This window comes from Neofelis nebulosa, chromosome 6 (genome assembly GCF_028018385.1).
Source record: "Neofelis nebulosa isolate mNeoNeb1 chromosome 6, mNeoNeb1.pri, whole genome shotgun sequence".
Lineage (NCBI taxonomy): Eukaryota > Metazoa > Chordata > Mammalia > Carnivora > Felidae > Neofelis > Neofelis nebulosa.
In genome coordinates this window covers 143,089,473-143,116,767 of record NC_080787.1, presented here as the reverse complement: position 1 = coordinate 143,116,767, position 27,295 = coordinate 143,089,473, and the positions used below count along the sequence as shown (strand labels likewise).

The 27,295-nt window shown below is 43.3% G+C and overlaps 1 protein-coding gene across 9 annotated transcripts in view; it reads right to left on the bottom strand.

The window, feature by feature from the left end:
* The window catches only part of SCAF8 (SR-related CTD associated factor 8), a 225,003-nt gene that overhangs the window by 74,932 nt on the left and 122,776 nt on the right, over positions 1 to 27,295 (bottom strand). For 4 of the 9 annotated variants that reach the window (XR_009263417.1, XR_009263418.1, XR_009263419.1 and 1 more), the window contains exon 21: positions 13,669 to 13,863. The exons of 4 other annotated variants lie outside the window; for them this stretch is intronic. The gene's annotated coding sequence lies outside the window, so the exon portion shown is untranslated. Of the gene's footprint in view, positions 1 to 13,668; positions 13,864 to 27,295 lie in introns of those variants that run through there. One more of the 9 variants, XM_058735750.1, reaches the window with a different exon arrangement.

The following is a 27,295-nucleotide window of genomic DNA, read 5'->3' as shown; positions in this document are numbered from 1 at the left end:
AAACTGAGATCACATCATGTCCACACATGTATTGTGCATACAATCTTTGTGCATAGTTAATTCCAACACAACAGAAAGAACCACCATATTAGTGCTAAAACAGAACTTAGGAATTGCAGGGCACAAAATTCTCATCCTAAACATTCACAAACCGAAGCTCAGACGTCTCCCATTTGTCTAAGGGTACACAAAGATTGGGAGTCTAGAAGACACTCTGATCTCTTGTCCTCTAAAACGCTGTATGTCCTATGATGTCCCACACTCATTTCATTCAAATATCTCAGATAGAATACCCTGGAAAATTATGCCATTTGGCATGAATGATCAAAAAGTCCGAATGCACGGACTTTTGAATGATCCAAATATAACAAACTTCTGGACCATCACAGACAGAGCTGTTTCCACGGGTGGTGAAGTCCACTCTCATGTGAGCTGGTGGGATGGAGACACAGGGTGTGGCAGACCCTTCTAGCAAAGCTCATTTATGGAGAAGCAGTTCAGTACACTGTTTAAGGTACACCCTGGAACCCACCCATCAGGCTTGCATCTCTGATTCTGCTTCTTACGGGGGGGGGGGGGTGGGGAGCAATTCTTGGGTTACTGTGAGTTTGCACACCTGTACAACAGGGATTAATCCCAGCACCAAGGCTAACTGTGGGGGTTTAGGGAGGGGCCGTGTGGAAAGTGTCTGTCACAGAGGAGGCAGGAGGGATATGGATTCTTTCTCAGCCACCCATGTTCTCAGGGAGCCCTGGCGACACAGAGGAGAGCAGAGATGCTCCATCCATCGTTAGGTCACAGGAGCAACTCTGTGAATCCTTCTCAAGCGGCTAAGGCCCCGTCACCGGCCTCCCATGGTCCATATCCCTGGGAGAGCTCGGCTCCCATCATCATCTTCTCTCTCCTGTCCTTGCCTCTGAGCTCCTCTGTGACCGACTGAAAAAGTGAACGAAAGGCCCAGAGCCCCTCACCTTCCTCATGGATCAGGGCGTTAGTAATCCCACAGGCCACACACTCTGGTCATTATGGAGTCAGGGTTCCTCCCTTCTTCACCCTCCCCCAACCATGAAACCACCCCCCTCCTCCCTCTTTACTTCTCAGCAGTCTCTCTCTCTCTCTCTCTCTCTCTCTCTCTCTCTCTCTCGGCCATTCCTGTTTGCAGGAGAGAATCACCCCAAGTAACTAGGAATCAGGGCACTTATATACATTTTTTTTTTTTTTTTAATTTCAAAGCCTTTGCCTTTGTTGAGATAAAAGGAAAACAAAGCATCCGTGTTAACATTTCACAGATGCCCTGGTAAGTCTGCACTTTGACACCCTGAGGCCTTGCACTTGGGTGGGGCGAGGAGATGAAAAAGAACAAAGAGAAAGAGGAAAAGAGCAAGTTATCAAAGGCACCATTCTATAGAGCCTCAAGACTGACCAGAGCGTAGGCTCCAAGCAAGCCAAGCCGAGATTTGGCTTTGCTGTTGTGTCAGGGCCCCTCCCTGGCACAGGGCTTCTCAATGGCTCCTCAGGGAAGGGCAGGGGGAATGAAAGGGAATTCAACTGAATGCCATCCTGCAAGTCTGATGGTCTCCTGGCTACCCTTCAATCATCTAGACCTTCTGTAATAAGAAACAGCCCTGTGACACTCTTTCCTTTGGCAGTGAAATCACCTCAACCACACGGAGACCCCCAGGCTAGAGGCTGATGCTAAATGCTGATGACTTTTCCATGGGAGCTTGCTTTAGGCCAGCTCTCCTTCTGGCTTAAAGGTTAAAAGGTTCAACTTTGGGTTTCCAAGAACAGAGACTGTCACGTGACGGTCACATGATGCACTACCCTCGTTTTTCAATCTGGCCCATTCAAATGGTCAGTAGTGGGATGTATTCTTCCTCTCTCCCAGGCTGGAGCAAAACCTGTTAATATTCATTTAGTAAAGTTGAACCCATCAGATAACAGATTTTTAAAAATAATTTTAAAAGTTAACCTTAAAAGACTTTTAATATTTTTTAGAGGCATGCCAACTTTCACGCATAGAGTATACTCTAGAAACACAGGGTAGTAAGTAAATTTCATTTTTAGAGTACTGGGAAAAAACTGGTGTTTAAAGAAATCCTATTGGTTAACCTTCTTCAGAAGGCAAAGAAACCTTTTTGAAAAGTGAACAATCATCCTTTTTTTTCTTTTTTAATTTCAATTTTCATATATCCAGTTTGCTTAAAGCAAATTCAATCTGGTGTCCTCAGCTGTCGTCACAACTGAACTGGAGAGATTGTATGGCCACCAAGTTGAACAGATGCTTTTTTCTTTTTTCTTTTTTTTTTTTTAATAGCTGCAGAAACTAATTTGCAAACTGAATTCGCGGTGAAGAATTGACATGACTGTAGTCAAAGAAATGACAAGCCACTCGCTTTTCTTGGCTGCCATTAAATAGCCCCAGGAACAGTGACCACTGGAGTTCTCAGGACAGGATTATCCATGCACAGCCCTGTGGGACAGTGAGCCCTGAAGGAGCAAGGCCCCAGGGTTGGAGGGAAGGGACAGGTGGCCAGAAGTACCTTCAGGGACCCAGCCTGCCTCATCCACAGCCCCCTCCCCCGCCTTGGAGGACTCCACTGTGTCCGTATCAGCTCTTGACTTTATCTTATCTGTATATGCTTTATCTGTTTATCTAGAACACGTATTTAAAATCAGGAATTTGCTGCTTAAAAGAACCACGAGAAGGTTAAGTGAGTGAAATGGAAAGAAAAGAGAGAGAGAGAGAGAGAGAGAGAGAGAGAGAGAGAGAGAGAGAGACTGTTACTCTCCTTGCCTGCTTGGGCAGAACTAGTGAATGGGCTCACACGGTCTGGTTAGTTATCAGAACTGCGTGAATTTGCCTTCATTTCCATCTCTCTCAAGGGCACGTAAAATAACCACGATGGTGCTAGGGCTCCACATCCACAGAACGAGCACCCTGCAGTGGTGGCAAATGCAACAGCCAAGGTCATCTTCACACCTACAGCGTAGTGAGGACACGACTTGGCCCCACGACTCCACGGTCAACAGCCATCAGCCTGTCTTTAACCGAGGCCCCCTCGGTAAACCGAGTAGTAACTCTGAGGTCAGGGAGAAACAATATACTTGAACTGCATGTCTTTTTATTTTTTGGAGAAGAATAATAGTTTTCAAGAAGGCACAGCGTCTTATTTAATAAGCTCACAGAGAACTCCAAACATGACCCAAGTTAATGAGCCACTGATAGATACTCTTTTTCTGCAAACAGCACAATGTCAGGGAATATCCGTTCTGGGCAAATATGAAAGCAGAAAATCGAACAGGATATGGCTTTTTAAAAAAATATGGGCGGCTTTCTACGACCATATTCTCAGAAGCCTTGACCAGGATTTGGGATAAGAAAAACTCTTCATCTGCAGCGTTTGAGAGCTGATGTGTACAGCCTCTGTACCCCACACAGAATTCCCTCACGTGCTCACGAGGTGACGTGGCACAGAACATTCCAGGACACGTCCCACGTCCCACCCGCATTCCATCCAGCTGCCCAGAGTGGGAAGACCTTAGACACTAGTGAGCGACACTTCTCAGATGTTACCAGACCCCTGGATTACAAATCCCATTACAGTATGTCATTTCCCTCCTAAAACAGGTAGGCAACAATGAGTAGAAAAAGGCTGGCTGGAGACCCCGAAGGTGGCGGTCAACGGGGCCAACTCACCAGCAAAGTGACACATCCCTGCTCACTCGCCTTGCAGGGAAGGTTATTCACATCTGTGCCTTAGCAAAATGATAGATTGTTACATGCCACGAGTCAGCTTAGAATAGCTCCAAGCATCCATATCAGAGTCAGGAGTGCTATGGGACTCTAGCATGAGTTTATAGGTAGCTTCCTAGTTCCGAGCTATGAGATTCCACTGTGTCAGATGCACGAGTGCCGAACCGCTTGGCTAGAAGCGGGTTTGCCCGGTTCCTTACAGGACCCCACGGCCTCTGGGATACAGTATGGAAGCCACTGATCTAACATATACAACCTTTGTTTGGAAAGACTTGTTCTACAATGATTTTAAGCAGTATCAGTGAATCTGATGAACTCATGACCCCAAGGTCAAGAGCTGAACGCTCTACAGACTGGGCCAGCCAGGCGCCCCTCCACTGTCTCTTTGTATCTTCAAAAGAAACTGCTACTTATTTTTCCAACCACCTGCCACTTAACACGGTCAAAAGCCTGTGTCCTCCCTGGCCTCTGGCGATTTCAAAGAAGCTTTTCCTGCCTCTTGGGAGAATCTTGCGCTTAACTATTTATCCTTTTCCTTAAGTGACTGCTTGAGCTTATTAGCAAGCCTTTGCAAATCCTGGCAGAGGGATTGCAAACTTATCACTGCAGTACGAAGTGGGGGGAATGAGGGCCTGACTTCCGCTCCTGACCTCCAAGCAGCCGTCATTAACCTCACTTCACAGAGGGGGACACCAGCTCCTAGAGGCTAAGTCACCCTCTCAGCTCGTACCGTTCCTGCAAGGCAGGGCCTACATTTGAACCCGAAGTCTGTCCTCTTTTTGGTGATGTCTCCGCAACAGAGGACTGCATTGTATCCCCCAGCAAGGGCTCCAGCTTGGTGCAGGCCGGGTGATAGGAAGCTTCTGCAAGGCTCCAAGATAAACCCGGTCTGACAAAGGGCTCTTCTGCATCGAGAACCCACTGTTGGGTTTAAGCTGCCAGCAAAAAGCATGCGAGCAAATCATCTCCAGAGAATCGAGTTGCCAAAAATGTTGTCAAAATGTCTGGCTTTCTTTCCCTCTGGAATTATGACAAGTCACACATCTTTTCACATTCTATAGCTCACTCTTTGGAACATCTCCCAGGATGCTTAATAGAGTGCCACGTTGGAGAAACTGTCCAAGGTTAACACAGTCGTGGCTGGACTTACACTAACATGCCACAAGGCAACAAGCGGACAGGGCACGGAGTCATGCCGCAGGGAAGGAGGCAACGTACGACTGGTAGTTATAAATTAAAGTAGGAGGACCCGGGTGACAGTGAGACGGGCATTCAATGTCACTCTTTTGTTTGCATTATATTAACTCGTCAGGGATGTTGAAAGTGTTGAAAACAGATACTTGACTACCAGCAAAGGAGCCGAATAAATAGTATGTCTACTCATTTATTTCTTATTTACTAAAAAGAAATGAAACTCAAGCTACAATTTAGAAGTGGCAGTATGTTAGGGTTTGTCTTTAGAAAAAAAAAAAATGTGTATCAAGACACCTGGGTGGCTCAGTCGGTTGGGCATCCGCCCGGCTGTTGATTTCAACTCAGGTCATGATCTCATGGTTCATGAGTTTGAGCCCCACCTGGGGTCCTCACTGGCAGCGTGGAGCCGGCTTGGGATTCTCTCTCTCCCTCTCTCTCTCTCTCTGCCCCTCCCCAACTCTCTTTCTCAAAAATAAATAAACATTAAAAAAAATGTATATCGGGGCGCCTGGGTGGCGCAGTCGGTTAAGCGTCCGACTTCAGCCAGGTCACGATCTCGCGGTCCGTGAGTTCGAGCCCCGCGTCAGGCTCTGGGCTGATGGCTCAGAGCCTGGAGCCTGTTTCCGATTCTGTGTCTCCCTCTCTCTCTGCCCCTCCCCCGTTCATGCTCTGTCTCTCTCTGTCCCAAAAATAAATAAAAAATGTTGAAAAAAAAAATTAAAAAAAAAAAATGTATATCAATCCTCAATTATATCTCAAAGTAATAATTTAAAGATTACCTCAGTGGAGTGGAGCCTGACTGACTCAGTCAGTAGAGCACACGACTTGATCTCAGGGCCGTGAGTTTGAGCCCTATGTTGAGCGTAGAGATTACTTAAAAACATTTATTAAAAAAAATTATCTCAGTGGATATATGATATATTCTTTATTTTTGGTTTATTCCAAATATACCCAAATATATTTTTTATATTTCTTAAACTGCCTGGGCAATTTTTTTTTTTTTTTTTTTTTACAGTTAAGTAACCAAACATTTGGTGGTGGATATAAAATAAAAAAAGATATTCTGGTGTCACCTCGCTTTATTGCTCTTCAGAGATACTGTGTTCTGTACAAATTGAAGGTTTGTGACAACCCTGTGTCAAGCAAGTCTATTAGTGCAAATTTTCCAAAAGCATTTGCTCACTTCCTGTGTTTGTGTCATATTGTGATACTTCTCACAATATTTCAAATTTTTTATTATTATATTTGTTATTGTGACCTATGATCAGTGATTATGACTTTCTGAAAGCTCAGATGATGGTTAGCATTTTTCAGCAATAAAGTATTTTTATTTTATTTATTTTAGAGAGAGGATGTGTGCATGCGAACAGGGGAGGGGGCAGAGGGGGAGAGAGAGAGAATCTCAAGCAGGCTCCATGCTCAGTGCAGGGCCCAAAGCAAGGCTCGATCCCATGAACCTGGAATCATGACCTGAGTCAAAATCAAGAGTTGGACACTCGACCGACTGAGCCACCCAGGTGCCCCAGCAATGGAGTATTTTTAAATGAAGTATACACTGTTTCCAAAAAAGCATAATGCTATTTTGCACACTTTATACACTACAGTGCGGTATAAACATAACTTTTATATGCACTGGGAAACAAAAACTTACTTTGACTCACTGTATTGTGATATGTGCTTTATTGTGGTGGCCAAACCCGTAATATCGCTGTGTTCTCAAAAAGCCTTTAACTACAACTACTTAAATGGCCCTCCACATCAAGATGGGGTTAGATGGATTCCAATTTTGTTTTGTTACATGTAAAAATGAAACTGCCAACCGACTATTCATGATATCCATGCTGGGGGTGTTTCTAGTAGTGAGGTAAGTAAGCCCTTTACTCTGCTGTCTCTGTCTCTTTAGACAGGTCCTCTTGGGTCCGAGATACTTTTTCTCTTGCAAAGAAAGCAACACATCTCTGAAGTGAATAGAATCCACAACACTCATCTTTTACCACTAAATTCTAGCCACTCATCCTCAATCTCAGGGTCAGTTGGGAGTTAGCTGAGAGAAGCGTCTCAAGTAATTTCTTGGGTTTAGTTCCAATGATCAATTGCAAATCTGCAAATTATTTCTTTTAAATAAGAAGTTGAAAGGATTCAAGGTTATCCCTGTCACAGTCACTATCATTTATGTTCCGTGTTTTCTTGAGTGGGAGAAAGGGAGGATGAGTTAAGGGGGTTTCTTGTGTAAACAGCGTTCATCGCATTTCAGTTGAACGAAGGTTCTGAGTACACCGTGGCTCTAACCGGTGGGGCCACAGATTGAGGGCAAGGCTGACACTGGAGCTGATTTCTTTTAGGAAAACTGTAAAGAACACTGAAACATCCTAAACTCTGGCAAATCAATACACATCAGGGAACCAGGGGGTAGGGTTGCCAAATATAGCAAATGAAAACACTGAAGAAATAACTTGTAGTATATGTATGTCCCAAATATTGCCTGGGACATAACTTACACTAAAATTCACTTGTTATGTATCTGAAATTTAATTGAGTTGGGTGTTCTGCATTTTATTCAGCGCCCTACCAGGGCGTCAACTGTGTGGGTACCTCAGGGACACTGAGCCAACATAACAGGTTGTGTTCATTTCCACAGCAACATGGTTAATCTAGAACTGAAGATGTTTTTCAGGATGTGTATCCTTACCTACTTATTCCTGAGTATAAGAATGCTCCCTTTGCAAGTTCCCTCCTTTCTCTCCAGCGGGTAATTACTGTGAGCTTAACCACATGCCTGAGATGTTCCAGGAGCTGGGGACAAAGAGGTGGTAAAGCACTGCCTCTGTTCTGGGGCAGTTCACACGCCGGCAGAAAGAGAATTAAAGCAAGTGGACAGAAGTGTGCTATAAATGCAAGCGGAGTAGGTGAAAGACGGTCCCAGAGGCTGAGGGTGGGCACTGCTTTAGACAAGGTGCTCTTCAAAGCTTTGTCTAAATTCAGACAGACGGAATGTGCGGGAATCTGAGGAGTGTGGAAATGTGACAGGGTATGCGTGTATGTGACAGAGAGAGAGGGAGAGAGAGACTGAGATTGAGAGAAAGGAGATGAGAATAAGAGGGGAAATGGTCACCCGACATTCTCAGAGCAAAGCACGGGTAGGAGCCACTCAGTGCCAACAACAAGGAGCCTTCAGGCGAACCCTGTAGCACAGGAAACCAGCGTCCTCAGTAAGGAAGCGGCCACCTCCTTTAAGAACACAGACCATCTCCAGAAAATTAACGTAACGCCGTTTACACACTGTGTTTAGAAAGGACACCTGCGACCAGGAAAACAGCTCCCTCATGTCCTACCAGCCTGTCCGCGAGGAGTCGGGAGGAATGTGTGTGTGACCACCACCTGGACCCACATTCCCCGCTCAGAGCAACTAGCGGACTGGATTGTGGTCTCCACACGGGAAATAAAGCCCCCATGGCTCCTGAACCCTTCTTCTTTTCAAAAGGACAAGGCAAATATCTGCTCTTTGGTTGTGGTCACGGCAGCACTGACCGAAGCCAGGAACCTTGCCATCATTTAACAGTTATAGTTAATGACACTGCGCCTTTGACTTAGCACCCAAAGTTCTGAGGAAGGACTTCCTTTTATTTTTATTTTTATTTTTATTTTTTTCAACGTTTTTTTTATTATTTATTTTTGGGACAGAGAGAGACAGAGCATGAATGGGGGAGGGGCAGAGAGAGAGAGGGAGACACAGAATCGGAAACAGGCTCCAGGCTCCGAGCCGTCGGCCCAGAGCCCGACGCGGGTGCTCGAACCCACGAACCGTGAGATCGTGACCTGAGCTGAAGTCGGACGCTTAACTGCCTGAGCCACCCAGGTGCTCCTACTGAACTTTTTAATCTTGAATCACACACCCAAAAAAAAGGAGACCATCTCAAATAGCCACATCTTCTATAGCAACAATTCAGAATTTGCACGTGATGCTTTGAGCAACCACAACCACACAGAAATACAGAATACCGAGTCAGAACCGCAGAATCTCAAGTCCAAAGGGGCTTACATGTCTCAGACCAATGCCCACTTGGATCCCTGAGTTGTCTCTCACCCCTGAAAGTGGCCTTTGTCCAGGGAGCCTCCCTAGGGGCTGGGCCTCTCCTGAGGCTGCCATTTCTTCTGGGACACCTTTGAAGGCTAAGAAGCCTGAATCCATGCCCTCTGGTGTCACAAAGGGTAAGTCCAATCTTTCTACGCACTTCACTTATTCTAAGCCAGTGGTCATAAAACCCTTCAAATATTCTCTAACGTGAGTATATGAATCCTCATCTGCCTTATACAGACTCCCCCAAATCTGGATCATTTTCCTAGGGACACATTTGAAACATGTCCCTTAAGGTATGGAAACTGGAACTGAATTTGAACCTTCAGATGGAGTGTGATCTGTGTGGAGCCGGCCAGCATGGTCAAGGATGACCACCCATCTCAGTGAGAACCAGATTCTGCTGCTGTAGACACCCGAGCCTTCTCCTTGGTGTCTGACAGCCATGTGAGTCTGACTCTGTCTCTTCCTCACAGGTTACTTTTTTTTTTTCTTTAAGTTTTATTTATTTGTCTTTTTAGTAATCTCTACGCCCAACATGGGGCTCCAACTCACGACCTCGAGATCAAGACACGCACGCTCCACCGACTGAGCCTGCGCCCCCCCCCCCCCTCGCGGGTTACTATTAAGCAGCATCACTTTATCTCACACTTGGAACAAGTAAGTTTTCTGGACCCAGGGACAGAACTCATGCAACATTTTAGTCTTCTTTTCCACCTTCATATAACCCGTAGGTTTAATCAGCATGCAAGCTATCCATTTCCTCATTCAAATCAGTAGTAGGGAAATGGAAGAAGGCAAAGCTGAGGTTAGACATCTGTGTTCCATTTCCGCCTCTTTAGATCTGCAAGAGCACTCAGAATGTAGACATCGCTGCCACACCACTGAAACCTCCTCTTGGAGACTTCTCCACGCTGGCCCTGCGTGCCAGCCTGTGACTCCTTGTTCCCGGCTGTCCTTGTCCCTTGCCCCCCTCATTTCATCTTGGTGCTTCTTCTTTATCCATTTGAGTTTGCTTTCCTCCCTGTGACCGAGGCTGTGGCTTTGTCTCTGCTTCACACTGTCAGGCAACGGCAGGTAGAGAGGGTTGCCCCCCCACCCCCGACCCTGTGCTCTACTATGCGATTGGGGCCACCCTTATGGTCCCGCCTGTAGGGCTGACACTGGTCCACTAGCCAGCATCTGGGGGGGGGGGGGGGGTAGACGAGCCAGTCGGCTGCACTGCCATCCAGGCCTGATTTCTCCATCCTTTCCCTAAACAGATCTTTAGCAACTTTCTTAGAGACCTTCCTCGCATCCTGACACAGAGCATCTACAACACTTTTCATGGATCAATCAAATCACCCTATTTAAAAGCTGCAATCTTACTTCTGGCAGGAATTCTTCTCAGTGAACCTATGCCAGTTCTTTGGGACACAGAATCCCTTTTTAATAGCTGACAAACCTTTCAATTAACTCTTTTTAGCATCACGCTGGGAATGATGACAAGTCCACTGGCCTGTAGTTCTAGGAAACTACCTTCTTCTTTCCTTGAAAATCAAAACATCCGCCTAGCAAATTCCAAGCACAGGAATCCTTTCTTGCTTCCCACAATTTCTGGATTTTGCAGCAATTTTGAGGTCAACCTATAAATTCTGGTTCGCAGCGATGTAATTTTTCAAGGCCTGGGCCGCTGTGAGAATAACGGGGGTCTTCTCGTTGTTGTCTGATCTTCCTTAGATTTTTCCCTCTTATGTCGAGTGTTTGCTCTGTCTGCTAATGTAACGCCCCATGCCCCCTGCCCCCTGCCCCATGCCGTGGCACTCTCCCTTCCTCACTGTTTTCACCCTGAGCAACATGTAGAAGACATTGGTGCCGTCTTCAGTATTTTACATAAGCTGCATCTCAAACCAACCTGTAGCCTCCTGGCTGGCTTCCTAGAGCGTTGCCCTACTTTTCCTGGCCACCTTGGACCGTGCATCTTTCCCCAGAACTGTCGTTTGCACAAAGACCTTGTTTCTTCTTCATCAGGACTAGGCGTCACTTTGCATATCATAGCTGGATTACATTATTGAGTTCATTAGCCCTCCCGTGTCCGCTTCCCTTTTTGAAACGCTACCTCCTGAATTTATCTCTGAGCCCTTTGTTCAAGCAGTAGGCCAGCCACACGTGCTCGATGCCAGTATTACGCACGGCCACATACTTAGGGTAACAGCTACCCACTCACTTTACACAGTGTCTTTACCATAGATTCCCATCAGCGCCCAGGACAAACAGGCATCATTAGCCCCATTTTTGTGGAGAGATACAGAGAGATTAAGCCTGTGGCCCAAAGCGACCTGGTGAGCAAGTGGCAAAATAGGAAAAGCACAGCTCTGGGTGACACCAGGGCTCAGGTGTTTCCTCCAACCTACATGGTCTTATACTCTCTAAAAAGTTTTTCTTTTCCTTTTTTTTTTGTTTAAGAGGATGATTTAACTACTGCTTTTCCAATGTTTATAGCTACTATTTCATTCTTTTTTTCCAACTGCATTTTTTATTTTTATTTTTAGTTTATTAAGTGTTTACTTAGAGAGAGGGAGAGAGAGAGCATGAGTGGGAGAAGGGACAGAGAGGGAGGGAGAGAGAGAATCCCAAGCAGGCTTCACACTGTCAGCGTGGAGCCTGATACAGGGCTCAATCTCATGAACCATGAGATCATGACCTGAGCTGAAATCAAGAGTTGGACACTTAACCGACTGAGCCACCTAGGCACCCATGCATTTTTTATTGTGATCTCTCTCTCTCTATATATATTTTTGAGGTACAGTTGACATAAGATTATGTTAGTTTCAGTGAAATAGTAGTGTAAACCTTCTTTTTGCAAAGTTTTACCCTATATACTCATAGATTCTATATGGCAAATAAAAATCTTCTTTATTTTTAGGAATAAAAAATATGCCTTGGGGCACCTGAGTGGCTCAGTCGGTTTCACGTCCAACTCTTGATTTCAGCTCAGGCTGTGATCCCAGGGTTATGGGATCAAGCCCCATGCTGGGCTCCATGCTGAGTGTGGAGCCTGCTTGGGATTCTCTCTCTCCCTCTGCCCCTCTCGCCCACTTGCATACCCTCTCTAAAAAACAAACAAACAAAAATGCCCAAATTTAGGACTAGGTGATTTTATTGTTTCCATACTTATCTCTATCTTATATTTTTTCCTACAGTATGCATTACTTGCATGACTTTTAAAATAGAAATAATAATAAAGATAGAATCCGCATGTTCTGAGACACAATTTTATCTGTACAATGGGACAGATACTCTTTACTATTTAGCAAAAGTTAAAAATAATTACAAAAGGGAAGTTTGGCAAAGTTAAGGGGCTTCACGACTGGCATTTTTATTATAAAAATAGGAGAAAGATACATTTGTTTATTTTTTTAAAGAGGCACCTGGTCAGCTGGACTGGGTGGGGGTGTGGCAGGTCTGTATTAACTCAGGGCTCCGCTGTCTCCGCCACCGGGGAGTAAAAGCTAATGTCTCCCCCTGTGCTCCCATTTTGAGTTGACTGGAGCAGTGTCCAGGAGTGGAGTCTAACTAAAGGCCTTCTGTTTTCCTCCCCCACCCTATCTCACTTCTACCTGGGAGCAAATATGATTCATGTAGATGGACACAGAGTGGGCCCGCTCCCATAGGCCTTAGTAAATTCATTAACTAACGAATGTGATAATTGGGGAGTTCTCCTACATATTTTACCAACATCTATAGATTATTATGTGCATTGTACGAATCTCAAGTGCCGAAATTAGAAGCATGGTCTTAAAGGAACCTGGGCATTTCTTAGGCATGTTAAGGAACCTGTCCAAGGTTACACAGTTAATGACTAAAGAAGTCGAGGACTAAAATTTAAACTCTATTTTTAAAAAAAACTTAATGTAAATTGTTTTTCAGATAAACTCCTGAGTTAATTTAAATAGCTAAATTCTAATCCAAGCAAATCTCAGTTTGGAAATCAGACGTCTATGGTATATAGTACAAAGAGGAACACTTTTTCTCAGTTGAACAGTTATGTAGATTTATATGCATATTTCATAGTTTTAAAAAATTACAAAGATCAATGGTTTGGTAACTGGCTGAAATAATTCCATATTTTAAAAATCTGTAGGAGGCATCTGTTAGCAGTTTTGAGTTTCTACCGCAGACTAACAATTTAGTGATAGCAAGCTGTCTTCCAATTAATGTTCCAGAAAACATTTTATTTCAAGATTTTCAGGTCCAGAGCCAAGATTTCCTGGGATTCAGTTATATGAAACATCGTAGTTTTTGCCTTTTATAAATTTTTCACATCTAGGGTTAATAAGCAGTGCGTCTTGAAGAAATGTCTCGACTTCCTAAAAAAGTTTAACCGAGACCTGCCTTTAATCTTTCCTACCCTAGTGGATAAAGTCAAAAAAACATTTAGAATCGCCATCACATTATATTTGTATCATTCCTTTCTCAAAATTATACAATTTCCCGTGTGTGCATGTGTGTGTGTGTGTGTGTGTTCCCTCAGCAGACTCTACAAGGGTTCACCCTCCCAACGAGGTTCACTTGGTTTTCTGAGGCTCGTTTCCCCACACCCCCACAGGGTTCATTGTGTAAAATCACACCCTCTACCATCTTCAAAACGCAGGAGACTAACCTTCCTTATGAAGCCTTTCGGACGACTTCCTCTTAGCCGCCAGACCTGGATCCACGGAGTCACATGCAACACACTGGGTACATATTTGGTTTCCATGCTTTCCTGCCTTCTGTTACTATTACGCTCGGAGCTTCTAAATGGAGGACGGCACTTAATTTCTCTAGCACCCAACACAGTGCCTGGCCACTCAATTATCTGTCGGGTGAACAAATAAAACAAGACCTAAAGCCAAACTGATTACCAATATGCGCTCATTCTTAATAGTTACAACTTTTCCTTTTTCTGTACTATTTCAAATAATAATGCAGAAAATGTGAAAATCTATACTAATGCTTTGTTTTCATTTGAAAACTGAAAAAAAAATAGTAGACAAAGTCTCATGTTCTGGCATTTACGGTCTGTCTTGTCCTATAGCTCCTGGTTTATAAACTGTCAGCTCTACGAGCCTATAAACTTTATGGATATGGGACTAGTATCTTATCCAATCCCCTATCAAGTATAAACCCACCGTAGTGTTAGCCACAGGCACCGGAAAATTATTTGGGGGAAATGCCTAGGAGGGAGGCCCAGCATGTGCTTACTCTCCTCAGATGGGAAAGAGAGAACAGAAGCAAATAAAGAGAATGTGTGTATATGCAAAAGGCTATTATCACTAGAATTAGCACAAGTACAAGCAGAGAAGTAAGGAGGAAATTGGGCACATAGTGTGCACATCAACCTCTTGGAAAGAAAAAACCAGGAAGTTTCCGTACATGCTGATCCAGGCAGGCCCCACACAGACCACCAGGGACAGCACAGAAGCTGTAGGGGAGAATGGGTAGGGAGACATTTTAGGTAACTGGTCACTTGGCCTCCAGGACAGCCAACAGTCAGATGTTTTATAGCTCTGAGAGTGTTAAACTTCTACTGTGTGAAGCCAAATGTATATGTATACATACATACATGTGCAGTTAAAAACTATAAATCTTGGGGCACCTGGGTGGCTCAGTCGGTTAAGCGTCCAACTTCAGCTCAGGTCACGATCTCACGGTCCGTGAGTTCGAGCCCCGCGTCGGGCTCTGGGCTGATGGCTCAGAGCCTGGAGCCTGCTTCCGATTCTGTGTCTCCCTCTCTCTCTGCCCCTCCCCCATTCATGCTCTGTCTCTCTCTGTCTCAAAAATAAATAAAAACGTTAAAAAAAAAAAAAAACACCTATAAATCTTTTTGTTGTTGTGTAACACCATCCACACCAGTACAGAATGGGCACTAGGTCAATTTCATTTTTTTTGAACTTCAGGCTGGGATGTGTATGTTGCCACTGTGGTAGAACTCATGTCTACTGAAGTGCCTAAAAAATATGGCAGGTAAGCACTATTTGCTGAATGAATTGTTTCTTACTAAGCCCTTAACACTTAGAATACTCTGGGATGGAGTGCCTGGGGTGGCTCCTCTGTAAGCATCTGGCTCTTGATTTCGGATCAGGTCACGATCTCATGGTCCTGAGATCAAGCCCCGCATCGGGCTCTGGGCTGAGCATGGAGCCTACTTGGGATTCTCTTTCTCCCTCTCTCACTCTGCCCTTTCCCTACTCTCTTTCTCTATCAAAATAAATAAATAAATGAATGAATAAAATAAAATAAATATCTAAAACCTTGGTGATGATGGTCTCATTACAGGTGACATTGCCAATGGAACATTTATAGAGCATACGCTAGGACTGTCTCTAGAACAAGGTCTCTGCACATTTTTTATCTTCACATTTTGGGAAGACAGGTGTTAAGGCAGTTTCATGAATGGGAAGTGGGCTCAGGTGTGACAATGGTGTAAGGTAGGTATCAGAGGCCAGATCTGAACCCCAGTCTTCCAATGCTCTTTCCACTGTACCCCAGCTGCCAGTGAAAAGTCCAGACCCTGAGTGTGACATGTGTTACAGAAGAATGCCACTTCCCACCTTTGGTTGTTAGGAAACTCAGTGAAAATTATGCATTACCTCCTTGCCCCAAACTAGAGCGATCAGAGCTAAAAAGTATAATTTGGAAAGCAGGCATAGAGAATACTAAGAATTCCCACAGACAACTCACCACCTCCTTCCCTCCCAAGTGACTATTCCCCTCCAGAAGAATACAAAGAGAAGACTTTCAGCTGACATTAGACAAATCGTAGCCTATGCTCCACTCATCCTTCAAGCCCCTAGCATCCAGGCTTTATTGTAGTGTGTGCTTACACTCTACCAGTGAGCCTTCCCAACGGCCACCCCATCTACCTATGCACTCTCGGCCAGATCCCACATCCCCTGGAGTCCTAGGAGTTACTGAGCCTGTCTCCCAACCTCACCCACCATCACCTGCCCTTTGTTCTGCCCTCTCATTATCTCCAACCTTGCTCCCTGTTCCTCTGGGCCCTGTCTGTGCATTCCACAAGGAAGGTGCAATATCATAAGAAGAAAGAAAGAAAGAAAGAAAAGGAAGAAAGAAAAGGAAAGAAAGAAAGAAAAAGAAAGAAGGAAAGAAAGAAAGAAAGAAAGAAAGAAAGAAAGAAAGAAAGAAAGAAAAGAAAAAAGAAAAGGAAAGAAAGAAAGAAAAAGAAAGAAAAAGAAAAAAAAAGAAAAGAAAGAGAAGGAAAGAAAGAGAAAGAAAGAAAGAAAAAGGAAAGAAAGGGAAAGAAAGAAGTAAAGGAAGGAAGGAAGGAAGGAAGGAAGGAAGGAAGGAAGGAAGGAAGAGAAAATTTCCCACCCCAAACACAAACCTGTACAATCCTACCACTCTTTCCTTTCCACAGTCGAGTGGTGCTTCCAGTAAAGGGAGCAGGACATTTACTTAGTGCTCCCTTACACTTTGTAAATACAGCCACTGCTAAGTTTTAATGTATGTGTAAATATTCAACCTAATTGAGCACTTAGCACGATATGGGATGAATATTTTTAGCTAAGTATAATAAAGAGTGGTAATTTTAAATAAAGTTTCCTTGGGGAGTATAAGGAATGTTCAGGGCTTTCCAAAAAAGTGTCTTTCATAAACTGCTTACTGCCAAGTGTTCTCCCTGCTAAGGGGACGCTGGTCAGCTGTGCTGGAGAGTAATGGGGATCCTAAGAGCTGACTTTGGAAACAAGTCAGAACACGACCCACATCCATTTCCCATTTAGATTCTTGAAGAACCATCAAATCCAATATATATAAGATGCCTTCTGCTTGCTCCTCAGATAGGAAAACATACAACAGAACCAAACAAACTATAAGGCTGACATAAAACGAAAAATGAAATGTCTACCCAAAGAATTATAGTCTAGAGCAGTGTAAGACCTAAGGGGGAAAAAGTGATTGTTTCCTGATAGGGTTACTGAAGGTCAGAAGTGAACTTTTAGGGAAAATTAAAGTTTGCTATGGTATTTTTTCATCTTTCAAAGTAAAAACTAAGCTCCTTTCCTTTAACAGGTAATGTGGAATGTACCTGTCCCTGTCATCCACTGATCTCTCTCGAATATTCCATGGCTTTTCCTTATGGGCCAGAACCCTCATGCCCAAGGGCATCAGAGTGATTCTCTATCTCCTGTCCTCCCTCAAATCAGCGCCAGCTTGTGGCTTGACAATGCGGTGGGGATTCGGGCAGACACACTGTGAACAGGGAGAAAAAGTGGCTCCTGGAACGTTATTTAAAGAGATCTAAATCTATAGCATGTAGGAGCCTTTGGAAAAAAAAATCTGAATAAAATAATAGTCATGAGTACTCAAGTACATACAAGGCACCGTGCTAAAACTACACATACATGATTTCATGCAATCCCCAAATGGCTCTCTGAGGAAGGTACTGTTCGTGGAATCCCTGTTCTACATGAGGGAATCTGGGCATAGACAATTCAGGTGCCTTCCCTGTCATCTCAATGCTGTTCTGTGGGAGACACGGGGTTTGAATGAGATCAACCTCAAAGGCTCATGTGCTTTTAACACATGAAGAACTTCAAAGTGTTTTCAAATGGAGAACACAACTAAGCAGTGCACGTTCAGAAAGCCACTTGGTGTTGAGAGGAAAGATGATGGGACTCAATGTTCTACACATGCAAGAAAAAGTCAAGGCCATAGCCAACATCCCTCTTATACCTAAAATTAAAAAACTGGTCCCTTGAAAATCAACCAGAAAAAAAAAAAAAACAAGAAAGAAATAGAGGCTTCAGAGTTAAATATAGATTTGTGGTTGTGTGAACTAACTTGGAAAGAAAACAGACGACTTCTTGTCTACAATAAACATTAAATCTCAGTTGTCTACAATGTTGAGAAATGGGATATTCCACATAAGATAATTTTGTCAGGACTACAAATCTGCACGCGGAATGTGAGCCCAGTTCAGCGGCATATTTGGACACGGCAAAGTGCAAGGCCTCTGGCTGGGTTTTGCTCTTCGTTAAGAGACTTCTACTGTTGCTCACAATGTGATGCTACTAGCAGTTACTGCTTGCTGCCGTCTCCTGCCCACACTAGATGCCAGCCTCGTTGCCGGACTGTCTTGCTCAGGACAGCTCGTCAGCTTCACCTCTGTACTAACCACGCGCTAGAAAACCAGATGGCTAAGAATCTTAGAGCGGTGTCTGGTATCAACCTGAATCCATTCTACGGTCCATACATGGGTTTCATAAGAGACTTGTCCGCGTTCATATAGACCAGGAGTAAGCTGGACCCTCATCCTTGTCCTTCAAGCCGCCTTTGAACGCATACGTTCTCTCCATTAACTCCCAGATGGCTTGATGCCCCCTACAACAAGACCCTGGGCCTGCTTGCTTGACCACATCCACCTTGACCAGCTGTCCTGGCCATGACCTGGCCTGCCCAAAGCTGTCATGCTTGGCTTAGCCCTCCCGATCCTATGTGTTCCTCCGAAACAGGCCTTGTCACAACTGCTCTGGCTGCTCAGGAGCCTCTGCCACCCACTTCCTGGTTTTTACTGGCTGTGTTTCAGAACAATGGGAGATCGTGGATAAGTAATTCTAAATCAGTAAGGATTTCTTTTTTTTAATTTTTTTAATGTTTATTTATTTTGTAGAGAAAGAGAAAGAGAATGAGCAGGGGAGGGACAGAGAGAGAGGGAGACACAGAATCTGAAGCAGGCTCCAGGCTCTGAGCTGTCAGCCCAGAGCCCGATGCAGGGCTCGAACCTAGGAACCATGAGATTGTGACCTGAGCCCAATTCGGACCCTCAATCGACTGAGCCAGCCAGGTGCCCCAGTCAGGATTTCTTATAAGCACTGGACGATTCGAGTGGTTTGGGAACTAAATGACCAGTTTGCCGATTTAGTGGGGCACAAGCTCTTACAGGTGGTTCCTCACACAGAAACACTACCCTGAGTTTACGATCCCATAAAGTAGCAACGTTAGACTATGAGATTAGAGACTATGAGAATATGTTCGGAGTCTGCACATATTCACGCAGTCTGAACATACGCCAACATCTTTGGTTTACTAAGTAAAGTTTTATAGTGACCTGTTCATGTGGGTTGGACAGAGCCAGACTGGATAATTCCTGCCGGCTCTTTGAGGACACGGCCAGGTCTCTCACATTCACTGCTGTATCACCACTGCTCCCCCTGCCACCAGGCATATGGTAGGCACTCAACAAAAATCTGAGATAAATGTCTAACTCAAGGCTAAAAGTCATTCCAGGGCTTCAGCTCTGTGCCATCAATCTTCCTCAAACACATCAGCAAGTTGCTATTTCTGCCTTCCCCTTCACAGCTGGTAGATGAACCTGCCAAATTCTGACAACTTCCATTCTCCCTTCTAAGTCATTCAAACTTCGTGTGTTGTTGTATGACTTGTGACTATTACATTACATACATCTGATTTCACAGTTAAAAGTATGAGGACCATATAATTTCTTGTCCATGGAAGGACATTTCAAGATCGAAAAGAAGCACTATTAATAATCACACTGAGACAAGAGACATAAACTAGGGATCTCTGGGGCAAACGGGGACATACGGCCATGCTCATTTTAAGTAGGGTGATAAAGAATCTCAGCTTAGCCAAAGTGAATTCTGACTACACATCCTGGACCGAAAACAGAGAAGACTGGTGCAATTTTGAGGACAAGTTAAATGGGACGAGGGCACAGCGGTGGCCTGTTCTATTTCAGATTATCCCACCAGAGGCACAAATGTTAAAGGTAGCAAGACTGGCAGTTCTAAGGGTACCTACTACAAGATGGCTTAAAAATAAAACAGGGGCACGTAGGTGGCTCAGTTGGTTAGGCAGTCAACTGCCGATTTCGGCTCAGGTAATGATCTCGTGGTTCGTGAGATTGAGCCCCGTGTTGGGCTCCACACGGACAGTGCGGAGCCTGCTTGGGATTCTCTCTCTCTCTCTCTCTCTCTCTCTCTCTCTCTCTCTCTCTCTGCCTCTCCCCTGCTCATGTGCTCCCTCTTTCTTACTGTCTCTCAAAATAAATAAATATTAAAAAAAAAAAATAAGGGGCGCCTGGGTGGCTCAGTCGGTTAAGCGTCCGACTTCGGCTCAGGTCATGATCTCGCAGTATGTGAGTTCGAGCCCCGCGTCGGGCTCTGTGCTGACTGCTCAGAGCCTGGAGCCTGTTTCAGATTCTGTGTCTCCCTCTCTCTCTGACCCTCCCCCGTTCGTGCTCTGTCTCTCTCTGTCTCAAAAATAAATAAACGTTTAAAAAAAAATTTTTTTTAAATAAATTAAAAAAAAATAAAACAATTTGCACTGGTTGGAAGCATAGTTTTTAGAGAATTAAATTACAAGATTCCCTCTTCCTCCAGTATAACTTTATACTTTTCTCAGTAACCAAGAAAGATTCCTAGGCCAGACACTTTTAGCCAAAAAGTTCCCTGTATAGTACCCTCATTGGAGTTAAATTAACAGGAAGATTAAAAAGTGAGGAGAAGGAGACTCAACATTGTTAGCTACCATATAAAACTTGGAGTAGCAACACATTTTCCAAAATGTTTCTCTTTTCATACTCAGTGGGTCTATTCTTTCAGTCAGTCACAGCGGCTCTACAGGCAGGACTCTTACCTGAGGGAATAAATTCTAGCAAAACCTCAAGTTTTCATTTACTTTTTTTCCTCACTGATTTCAATTATAAAAGTGGGATTTCTCCTACTGGAAAAATACAGTGAAACAAGCAGAATATAAGGGATGACTTTGCTGGATAATTTGTATCTAATATTTATTTGGATGAACAAAGTTCTATTGTTATGCCACTGGGCATAGGAGGGAATTTACAGTATGTGCCCCAGAACAGAGATGTTAACTGCTACGGTATTCAATAATAACACCTCAAGGGAAGTTTGAATACAGAGCCAATGCTATTTCATAACTCCTGCTTGTAAGAGCAAATTTTGGGGGCACCTGGGTGGCTCAGTCGGTTGAACATCCGACTTCGGCTTGGGACATCATCTCACAGTTCGTGAGTTCGAGCCCCGTGTCGGACTCTGTGCTGACAGCTCAGAACCTGGAGCCTGCTTCAGATTCTGTGTCTCCTTCTCTCTCTGCCCCTTCCCCGCTCATGCTCTGTCTCTCAAAAATGAATAAATGTTAAAAAAAAAATTAAGAGCAAATTCTTAATGATAGGAAGTTCTGACTTCCGGGGACAAAATTTATCATTCTATCATATAAAAGTACCTAGAGATTCTGTCATACTTGTTTTGGGATACCAGAGTATTGGGGAAAAAACAGGTAAATGATGTAAAAGATGCTGATAAAAATATACATGTGTACATTTCATTAATAAAAAATTAATAGATGATACCTTCATAGGTCTATTTTATCAGTGTCTCTTGCATTGTTTTCTCATGTTTATAGGTGTCCATGCATGAAGAGGTAGGTGTGTTTATGTGCTTTTTGAGAAAAAGCCGTTTATAAATGATTTTATTAATATTTCTAAACTGTTATTTTTGTTGTTCATTGAAATATTTTAGAACCTCAAATTTTCTGTTCCCACATTCCTTAACAATAAGGAGAGCATGTAAAATGAAATGAAGCAAAGATCTTTTTATTTCTCTGTTAAATATAATAAATATGAACACACTCCAATCAGGACATTTAATTTTCATTCAACAAATACTTACTGAGAACTAGGCATGGTCTGGCACATTGCTAAGCACCAGAGATAAAAAGTTGCATGCTAGTGATATCTTAAAATTGGCTCAAGGGCATCGATAGCCATATGCATGATCGTTACTGACATGAGCATGAGAAGGAATTTCCACACGTGCCCTACTACCATTAATCTGCAAACTCTGTCTCCTGATCATTTCAGTCTTGAATGATTTATTATTACTTAATTCTACATAAGAACCCACATATAAATGGGTTCTGCAAAACTGATATCAAATATCTATCTCAGCCAGGTCTCAAAAGTTAGCGAATTCAAATGTACAGCTGTAAATAGTTAACAGTATCAGTTTATACTGCAGGATGGATTGTGCTGAATTGATTGTATTGAATTTGAGTATCTCCTATGCTCCTTAGTCCAAAATGTTATTGAAAGATACTTAAAACTGGGACTGTTTCGTCGTTGTTCATTCACTTTATTCCTTACTTAAAAGATACTGAATGCAAAACGCCTTCAGCTTCAAATTTTAAAAAGATGTGGCTTTCTCATATATTTAAATTGGCTACTAAAATCCAAATGCAACTTTGAAAGCAGTTTCCCAAATGTCACATGCACCTGTCAAATACAGCTTACAAAAATGAGAAAGATGACAAAGACAAGCTTTTGCAGGACATGGCACACACATAAGCTCTCAGAAGCTTTCAAGTGGGTGAAGAGATAAAATTGGGGAGAAGTGGGCACACACAGAGGAAGCTGGTTGGGTGCGTGTGAATTTTAAATTCCTATAACTAAAATCTCCCTGCAAAGTCAATTAGGCCAAAATGTAATCTTTAATTACTAGAGACCGGAACATTGTCTAGACTAACAGAACTCACTGGGTAGGTACTAATCTTATAATTGAATAGAACATGCCATTGCTTTAAGTCTGTCAAACTTCAATCGATGATCTGGAATAAAAATAGATCCTACATTTCATAGTCAACCAACTGTCATCTTTCTAAAATCTCTGCAGCTAAGAACACAGCAGAAGTGAAATCAGATGGAGAAGGTGGTGGTGATAGAGCTGAAAGAAAATAAAAATAACTTCCCACATAATTTGGTTGATAAAATATTTTTCAACAATGGATTCCATTCTTTCTCGATGTAGCTCATTTTAAAAACTGTGTGTGGCGAATAGATCAGTGCTGGGCACAGAGCAGGTTCTGTAGGCCCCTGTACGTCTTTCTCCAACTTGTCACATGGAAGGCGGACATGAGCTCATTCATCCCATGCTGAAAATCTACAGATGTGAGGAGGGGACCTAAAGATTTCTGAAGGGATCACAGCACACTATTTTAATTAGGAAGATAATTAGGCAAACAAAGTGAACAAACACTAAATCTGAAAAGAAGAAGGACAGAGCTTGGCATCTGAATACGCAGCACAGGGTTCTGAAGAGAGGTTCACATCACAGAGAAGGAGGGAAGCTCTCAGCAATTCTCTGTCACTGAGTTGGCTACAAGTCACCTACATCCAAGACATGCAGAGTGGATGTTAGGAACACAGGATTTATCATCACACACCCTGGAGTGAAAGCCCACCTTTTATCCAAATTAGCTGTGGAACTTGGGCTAGAGCGTGTGTTTCATCTGTGAAGTGAAATATTTTTGCCTATTCTCACAGGGTTAGTAATTTACGTAAAGGGTCTAGTATATCAGGTGGTCAATACAGAATAATCATTACTATTATTCTATAATTACAGTGACGGCCACACGATGCTCAATAATGCCAACACTCCCCAATTCTGAGGATGAGGAGGAAGGAGACAGGAGAGCGAGACATCATTTCCAGGTTACCTACAGTAGTTCATGGAGACCAAGGCCACTGGTGAAACCCCTACACGTTCTAGGACATCAAGCCATCAGCCAATGTCTTGGCTCTACTGTGATTCTAGGTTTCTCATTAATTACAGATGCAACGTAAAATACAGGATGCCCAGTTGAGTTTGAATTTCAGATATACTTATCCTAGAAAATCACTGTTTATCTGAAATTCGAATTCAACCAGATGTCTGATATTTTTATTTGTAGAAGCTGGTAACTCCAATTCTACTGCCTCTTTTCTCTTTACCTAGTTCACTTAAAGGGGGCCTGAGGAGGGGCGCCTGGGTGGCGCAGTCGGTTGAGCGTCCGACTTCAGCCAGGTCACGATCTCGCGGTCCGTGAGTTCGAGCCCCGCGTCGGGCTCCGGGCTGACGGCTCGGAGCCTGGAGCCTGTTTCCGATGCTGTGTCTCCCTCTCTCTCTGCCCCTCCCCCGTTCATGCTCTGTCTCTCTCTGTCCCAAAAATAAATAAACGTTGGGAAAAAAAAAAAAATTTTTTTAAAAATAAAGGGGGCCTGAGGAAATTCTGTTTTATCTTTAATTCCCAGAGACTGCGAATGTGGTTTCTAGAAGTGCAACAAACAGCACTATTCACTTACAAAAGTTTTTTTTAAGCTTCTCCAAACTTCCGAGGAATTTTTACCATGATGTCACCTGATACTTATTCTAAACAGCTGCTGGTATGTGCACTCCCACTTTACAGATGAGGCAACCAAGGCAGAGAGATGGGTGGTCATCACCCAGCAACTGCAGTTAACCTGTTCTTACTATAATCCTTTGCATATAATCAGATTCCATATATCTTCCCTCTACCAAGAGGATATGAAAAAGTTTTAATTTGGCAACCTAAGGGTCCATCGATAAGTGAACGGATAAAGAAGATGTGGTATATACATATGATGGAATATTACTTAGCCACAGGAAAAACAAGAAATCTGGGGCACTGGCTGGCTCAGTTGGTAGAGCATGTGACTCCTGATCTCAGGGTCATGAGTTGGAGCCCCATGGTAGGCATGGAGCCTACTTAGGAAAAAAAAAAAAAAGAAATCTTACCATTTGCGACAACATGGATGGACCTAGAGGGTCTTGTGCTAAGTGAAATAAGTCAGAGAAAAATAAATATCATATGATTTCATTTATATGTGGAATCTAATAAACAAACAAAACAAAACAAAATGGAAACAGACTTAACGACACAGGAAACAAATTGTTGGTTATCAGAGGGGGCAGGGTTAGGGGGCGGGCAAAACAGGTTGAAGGGGATTAAGAGGTATAAATTCCAGTTATGAAATAAATCATAGTATTCAAAATCTATAAACTCAACACCCAAAAAACAAATAACCCAGTTAAGAAATGGGCAGAAGACATGAATAAACACTTTTCCAAAGAAGACGTCCAGATGGCCAGTGGACAAATGAAAAGATGCTCAACATCATTCATCATCAGGGAAATACAAATCAAAACCATGATGAGAAACCACTTTCACACCTGTCAGGATGGCTAACATTAACAACATAAGAGACAAGTATTGGTGGCGATGCGGAGAGAGGGGAACCTGCTTGCACTGTTGGTGAGAACGCAAACTGGTGCAGCCACTCTGGAGAACAGTATGGAGGCTCCTCAAGAAAGTAAAATTAGACCTCTCCTACTACCCAGCAAATGCACTATTAGTTATTTACCCAAAGGATACAAAACTACAAATTCGAAGGGGTATGTGCACCCCAATGTCTATAGCAGCATTATCAACAATAGGCAAACTATGGAGAGAGCCCATAGAGAACTGCCGAATGGATAAAGATGATGTGGCGTGTGTGTGTGTGTGTGTGTGTGTGTGTGTGTGTGTGCGTGCGCGCGCGCGTATTAAATGGAGTATTACTCATCCATCAAAAAGAATGAAATCTTGCCACCTGCAATGGTGTGGATGCCATTTGCAATGTGATGTATTATGCTAAGTGAAAAAAGTCAGTCAAAGACAAATACTATATGATTTCACTCATATGTGGAATTTAAGAAACAAAACAGATGAACATATGGGAAGGGGTAGGGAAGAGAAGAGAGGGAAACAAACCACAAGAGGCTCTTAATGACAGAGAACGAACTATGGGTTGATGGAGGTAGGTGGGTGGGGGATGGGCTAGATGGGTGATGGGTACTAAGGAGGGCACTTGTCATGAGCACTGGGTGTTGTATGTAGGTGATGCATCACTGAATTCTCCTCCTGAAACCAGTATTGCAATGTATGTTAACTAAAATTTAAATGAAAAAAAGGAAAGAAAAAAATAAAATAAGTAAATCACGGGGATGTACTGGACAGCACAAGGAATATAGTCAATAACATAATAACTGTATGGTGACAGATGGTAACTACACTTCCTGTGGGGATCATTTCATAATCTTGAAGATAGATAATCACTATGTACGCCTGAAACTAACAGGATATTGTATGTCAATTATACTGCAATTTAAAAAGTTTTATTGTGTATTACGGAACAAAGCACATTAAACATAGCTTTTCAAATTCCCCTCTCCTCCCCAGTTTGACATATTGGAGTTCTTATTCATGGATCATCTAATCTGTCAAGTGCCTTCCTGCTCTAATTTTTCTTGATCGATGACCCATAAACGTTGCTAAGTCCCAAGGCCAATTTTTTCAAGACTCTCAGACAGAATTTGTACCTCCAGACAGCCTCACAGCCTGCTATTCCTCCTATTTCATCGCGCAAGACAGATTCGACCACGCTAAAGGAGTGTGCGGTCCCATGGAGCTGGTCAGAGGCATCACAGCGGCTTGTCACCTGCAGCACCTGAGCATGAAGCATCACACTCCAGGTTGTGTGCGGCTGCTGGAGAGCCGGTTCAGCGCAGTATTACTCCCCAGTCACCCACGTCACTAGAGCCAGTTCTCCGAAGGCCGTTCTGGCTTCCCTCTGCACAAATCACCTTCAATTTCCTCCACAGACTTGTCTCTACCTCTGTCTTTTCAGACATACTGAGAATGCATGAACCGTGAGCCGTAACAAACACTCTTACTGCTATGGCTCCAGTCTTTGCTGCAGCATTATTTCTTGAATGGTTGCCTTGTTCCTCTATACTTTCCTACATGTTTACGTACATAATAAACAAGACGGCAGAAGAGGGAAAGGGGGTGGGGGATGGGCGGAATGGGCGAAGAGAAAAGAGCATAAGGAATACAATATTATAACAGCCATGTGATGGGGGGGTGCAGATGGTAGCTAAACTTGCGGTGAATGCAGCATAATGTAGAAACTTGTCAAGTCACTAAATTACACACCTGAAACTAATGTAGCATTGTGTGTCAGCTATACTCTAAATAAATAAGATTGCAGAGACTGTGGCTTTCGTTGGCTTTATAGCCAGTACGTTACCATATACTGCACGTATCTTGTAAAATGTGTGCTTTTCTGCAAGTCAAGTCCTGCTAAAAAGAGAGCCTTTCAAGACACCTCGCCATTCCATTTCTCTCTGTATTTGGGGGACACTTTATCTTAACAGTGAATATTAACAAGTACAACCTGGTACTCCTGATGTCTGTAGTCCAAACACCCTTCTTTCTAGAATCAAGATAATAATGAAAATAATAATAGCTACCATGTGCTCGTCTTATTCTAAATGTCATGTTGCACAATTAAGTTCTAAGTCCTCTTAAACAGAGGAACTGAATAACTTGCCTGATGTCACATGACTAGGGACTCGCCCAGTGTCAGA